Genomic DNA, 6,000 nt, shown 5'->3' on the forward strand with positions numbered 1-6,000 from the left:
AGAGCACGACATTGTCGAGCGTGTGTTTTTTTTTTTTTTTTTTTTTTTTTTGGCTTGAGAGGTTCTCGTTGCGCCAAATATGGCAAGTATTGCTCCTTGATGCGTGCTGGTGAATGTGCAGTGGTTTGCGGGCGGCGCTGTCTGGTGGGTGCGCGTACGATCTCCGCGTGATGGTATGGTAGTTGACGCAGATGCAACATGGCTCGTGTGACGATTTGTCGATTCTAATGCGTGTTCGATTGGCGTGTTAGTAGATGTCGCATGTTGCGATGGAGAGGGTGCGAGATAGAGAGTGGCGAGATCGAGAGTGGTGGGCTCGAGCGAGAGTCGCGAGATCGGAAGTGCGAGATTGTAAGTGGCGAGCTCGAGCGAGAGTTGCAAATGTACGTTGCTTGGTCCGGCTCATTGGCATCTTCGTATCTGCGAGATGGTGAAATAGTCGTGTGGGGGCGAGATGCTACTTGGCGAGATGGTTTGATAGTCGGCGAGGTGGGGAGGTAGCGAGGTCAAGATTCTCGATGGTGAGGTGGCAAGGTCGAAATTCTCGGTGGCGAGGTGGATGTGCTATTGGCGAGAAGCTTGTTCAGTTTGTTTGTTCGAACGCTGTTCGTTTGCAAGGTTGATGGGTACGAGATAGCGCGGTGGCCTTGTCGTGATGGCTTTGGTATGTTGGCTGTTGCGGTACGCGCGATGGTGTGGTAGCGGATGATGATCTCTGTGGCGAGCTCAAGACTTTGCGTACGAGACTTATGGCGAGATCAGGGGTTCGCGTACGAGACTATGGCGTGCCTGACTTGGCGAGATCGAGGTCGTGCTTAAGAGATTGGTGTGTTTGCGAGGCCAAGGCTTAGCGAGATTGATGTTTCGAGTTTGAAACTGGCGAGCTCAGGCCTAGCGAGATCGATATTGCGGGTTCGAGATCGACGAGCTCTGTATTATGGATTCGGAAGCGTCAAGCTTGAGGGTTGCCGAACTACAGAGTGGCGAGCTTGAATCTTGTATACGGGATTGCTGCGTTTGTCGTTGCAAGATTGCAAGACTGTGTCGCGTTGGCGCGCTCAATACTTCTACGTACAAGACATTGGCGAGCTCAACACTTCTCCGTACGGAATCATTGGCGAGCTCAACACTTCTCCGTATAGAATCATTGGCAAGCTCAACACTTCTCCGTATGAAATCATTGGCGAGCTCAATTCTTCTCCGTATGGAATCATTGGCGAGCTCAACACTTCTCCGTATGGAATCATTGACGAGCTCAACACTTCTCCGTATGAGATCATTGGCGAGCTCAACACTTCTCCGTATGGGATCATTGGCGAGCTCAACACTTCTGCGTATGGAATCATTGGCGAGCTCAACACTTCTCCGTATGGAATCATTGGCGAGCTCAATACTTCTCCGTATGGAATCATTGGCGAGCTCAACACTTCTCCCTATGGAATCATTGGCGAGCTCAACACTTCCCCGTATGAGATCATTGGCGAGCTCAACACTTCTCCTTATGGAATCATTGACGAGCTCAACACTTCTCCGTATGTAATCATTAGTGAGCTCAACACTTCTCCGTATGTAATCATTGGTGAGCTCAACACTTCTCCGTATGAGATCATTGGCGAGCTCAACACTTCTCCTTATGGAATCATTGACGAGCTCAACACTTCTCTGTATGTAATCATTGGTGAGCTCAACACTTCTCCGTATGTAATCATTGGTGAGCTCAACACTTCTCCGTATGAGATCATTGGCGAGCTCAACACTTCTCCGTATGGGATCATTGGTGAGCTCAACACTTCTCCGTATGAGATCATTGGCGAGCTCAACAGTTCTCCGTATGGGATCATTGGCGAGATGGTGTGACTTGCGTCATTGTCAGACAGAGCGATTGTCGGCGAGATCGAGAAGTTAGCGAGCTACGAGGTGACCAGCTTGAGGGTTCGCGAGATGCTGTGCTCGCGAGATGCTGTCAAAGGTGTTGCATTTGATACTTGTTGTGTTTGAGGGCTGATGAGGTCGAGATTGTGGCTTGATCGATGGTCACACGTCCGGATGCTTGACGAGGTTGAGTGTCGCGCATAGTGTTCATAGCGTCGCGGTTGTTCGGAGTGTCGCCAGCACCTATACGATCAGGAGGGATAACGCCATTGGTGACGCCATTTGTTGGAGCGACACGCGTAGCGCCTACGGCTTAGCGGTTGGTTGGGTTGACGCAAATGGTTATACGAACAGGGGATGTAGCGCCTACGGCTACGCCATTGGTGGGAGCGACACGCATAGCGCCTACGGCTGCGCGGTCAGTGAGTGTTGCGTCCTCGCCCGTAGCTGCTTCGGTCATGTTGACGCTTTGGAGCTGGTTCATCCTCGCACGGGTGCACCCCCATATGGTGCGCCTGGGAGATACGTCGCGGGCGGCGTAAGAATCGACGCCTTCGTTGCTCGGGAGATCGGTGTGAGACATGCTTCTGGTTTTCCGAAAACGCCTTATCTTCAAATTCTCTTCGTCAAAATGAAAGGATTCCGTTCAGCCCCACGGTGGGCGCCAAATTGTTGATGTATGAAATCGACAATATAAATGATAAGAATATAAGTGGGATGAATCGGATCTGGTCCTTTTATTTAACGTGGAATCTTACAGAAGGGTTTTCAGGAAAATGACAATTACAGAGCTAAACGCAGTTAATACGAAAATAATTGCTTTTCTCTCTCTAATTGCCCAAAAAGTGGATCCCGAGCTCAGACAATGACCTCTGGTATTTATAGTGGGCCACTGACCTAGGGTCCCTCTGTCTCTCTGTAAAATGACGATTTTGCCCCTACGGCCTGATGGGCCAAATCCAAGACTTCAGGCCCAAAACTTTCTAAGATCTCCTGTTTGGACTTCTGTAAATGTTGGGGGCGAAGCCCATATCCAACAATATAGATATAATCTATATATATAAAGTTAACTTTCTTCACTTCTCCTTCCTCCACATCAGCATCCACCTAATCAATTTTTGTTTTATTTTTATTTTTGCTTTAAAAAAATTATTTTTAATATTCATTAATTGTATATTTATTAATTATAATTAATAACAGTAAAAATAAATAAATAAGGAATTAACTAAAATTTATTAAATTTTTTAGAATAGTATAAACAATTATATAATTTTTAGTAAATAATAAAATTAATAACTATCTAAAAAATGAATTAAGTAAATTCAATGAAAATTTTAAAATAGTAAAAATAATACTATAAATTTGTTTTAGTAATAATATTATTATTAAAATTATAACCAAAAATTATTATATTCCAAAATTTAGAATGGGTTAATGGGTTTTAGAATGTAAATAAGCTTTTAATGCAAGGTGGAATAAGAAAAAACAAGTTATGTAATTTGTATTTATAAAAATCTAAACATGATAATAAAATTGAAGTGAAACATTAGTTTCTAAAAAACATATACCATAAAGATTTATTATTAAATTTTACTTATAAGGAAGAAAAAATTAATTACTTAACTTAACTTAACTTAAAAGTTTTGATCTAAAACAAAGGGGCACATTTTTTTTTGGGAAAACTATGAAATTTTTTTTTGGAAAAATAATCTATCTAAAAAACAAAATCAATGGTCAGGAAATATAGAAAAAATAATATGCAAGCCATTACAAAAAGGGGCATGTGGTCTGTGTAGCATATCTCATAAGGTAAAGCTACAATTTTATAACATGATATAAAAAATATATAACAAATATAACATATATATATATATAATCAAATGCTTTTAACCCAAAACATTGGAATTTGTTCAAAAAAACAAAAAAAACCCAAAACATTGGCAAAAACAACATATTTAAAGTACACTATATTTTTTTTAGAAGACGAAGATGGACTACATCACAATATTAACATCTGCAAATAGCATATGAGATTAATGAATAGATATTCATAGTGGGGTTTAAATGTTTAATCATTTAAGCATTTTTAACTTAGTCTGAAATTATATTATGACAGATGATGCATTTGGACAACCTCATTGTAGCGACATAGCAGTAAAAATGTTCATGAAACTTTGTATATTCGCATTTAATATTGGATATCGATATGTTTAAATGGTCTCTATAATTATGTCAACGATTGATATTGACGTTAGAACTTTTTAAATTATGTTTTCATAGGATATAAATATGGAATGAACTCTTTTAAAGATAAAATGTCAAAAGATTGTCGACAATATTATTGCGACACCAGACAATATATGTTATATATAGATTAGTAAAATATGTATGGCATTTATATAGATTTATCTTTTAATCTTTAAATTATATTCATATTCAATGATTTTTATTGATAAAAAATTTAACTAAAATCCCAAGTAAAATCGCAAATAGATATAACAAAGAAATATTATTTAAAAAAATATATATGTTGTATATCATTGAGTAAAGTAAGTTATATATTTATACTCAAAAGTTGGAATTATTATATTTGAGCTCAACAATTTCTGTTGATAAGAAATATTTTAAATTAAAATCTCGCGCGTGCGCGGGTACAAATTCTAGTATATATATAAAGTTAGCTTTTCTCACTTTTGGTGCTGCCACATCAGCTACTTTTTCTTTAATTTTGTGGGCCTTACAGATTTTAAAAACCCTTTAAACAATTATATATGACAAATTTATCAACTAAATTTCATCCAAAATCTATAGACCCAACACTATTTCATTCAAAGTCTCTAGACCCATCACTATTTTTAAATCCTATGAATTCAATTTTTTATTTTAAAATAAATTTAAAATATTCATTTAGTGCATATTCATGTTAATCATAATTAACAAAAGTGTAAAAAAAAAAATAATTATGTAAAATAAATTAAATATTAAAATAAGAAAACAATACTAATTTTTTATTAGTGGTAATAATATAGTTAAAATTTTCTATTAAACTGATCATAATTTAAAATTTCAAATATCAAAACAAGGCAACCCAAGCAACACTTTCAAAGAATCAAGGAAACACAACTAGAAATCAATTAAAATTATTTGGCAGCACTTCACAAATCCATCACCAAAGACAAAGACACAAAGAGATGAACACACATTTAATAAACTAAAAATATTCAGATATATGAATGCTACAATCAGATAACCGTAACACAAAATTATATGAAAAAGACAACCGAGAAAACAAAAAAACAAACGGACTTTATAAAATTACAGCAAGATAAACAAGAAAATTAATTTTCCCCAAAATACAACTCACATCGAATCGAAAAAATCGCTCACATGACAAACGGGGAAAAAAATTACAACGAAGAACACAAAACAACTCACAACTTAATTAAGAAACCTAAAGAAGCCAACATATTTTCATATAAACAAATTTGCACCCCAATTGACATTCACCTTTAACAAAATCAACATAGGATAACCAAGTATCCCCAACAGATGCGAAGCGAGCAAGGAATCAACCAAATATGCAAACCCAAAAAAAAAATTTAAGGGAAAACGATTACGATAGGAATGACTGAAAAAATTGATTATGAGCATCAAAGACATAAGTTCAATCCTCAAACAGACTTCTAGATCGGAAAATTGCTCTTCTCCTATCCGTTCACGAGGACATCGAATTTTCAAAAAGAACAAATCAATTTCCAGGGAGGTATTGGACACTGGATTCTGAGAGAATTTAATTGAATAGAATTTAAGTCACAATTTACAGATTTTTAGCGATGGTCAAATCTTTTTTTATTAATCCACCGATTATATTTTATAATATTTTAATAGAATGTTATTAGAATTTTAACAGAATTAAAAAGATGTGGCCCTCATGACCTCTATCTCTCTCCTTATGGCCACAGTCGTTCTTCTTCGATCTCTCCGCCGCAGTGAACTATTGATTCAATTTTTTATTTCACTAAAACTGCAAACATTGAAGAAGGGGAATCAAATCAAATTTTCAAATTCAAACTCAGTAGTTATGCCCTTAATCAAACATGACAGTGATTTTCATAAATCAAAACTGAT

This window comes from Camelina sativa, chromosome 20, assembly GCF_030686135.1.
Source record: "Camelina sativa cultivar CO46 ecotype springtype chromosome 20, ASM3068613v1".
NCBI classification, from domain to species: Eukaryota; Viridiplantae; Streptophyta; class Magnoliopsida; order Brassicales; family Brassicaceae; genus Camelina; species Camelina sativa.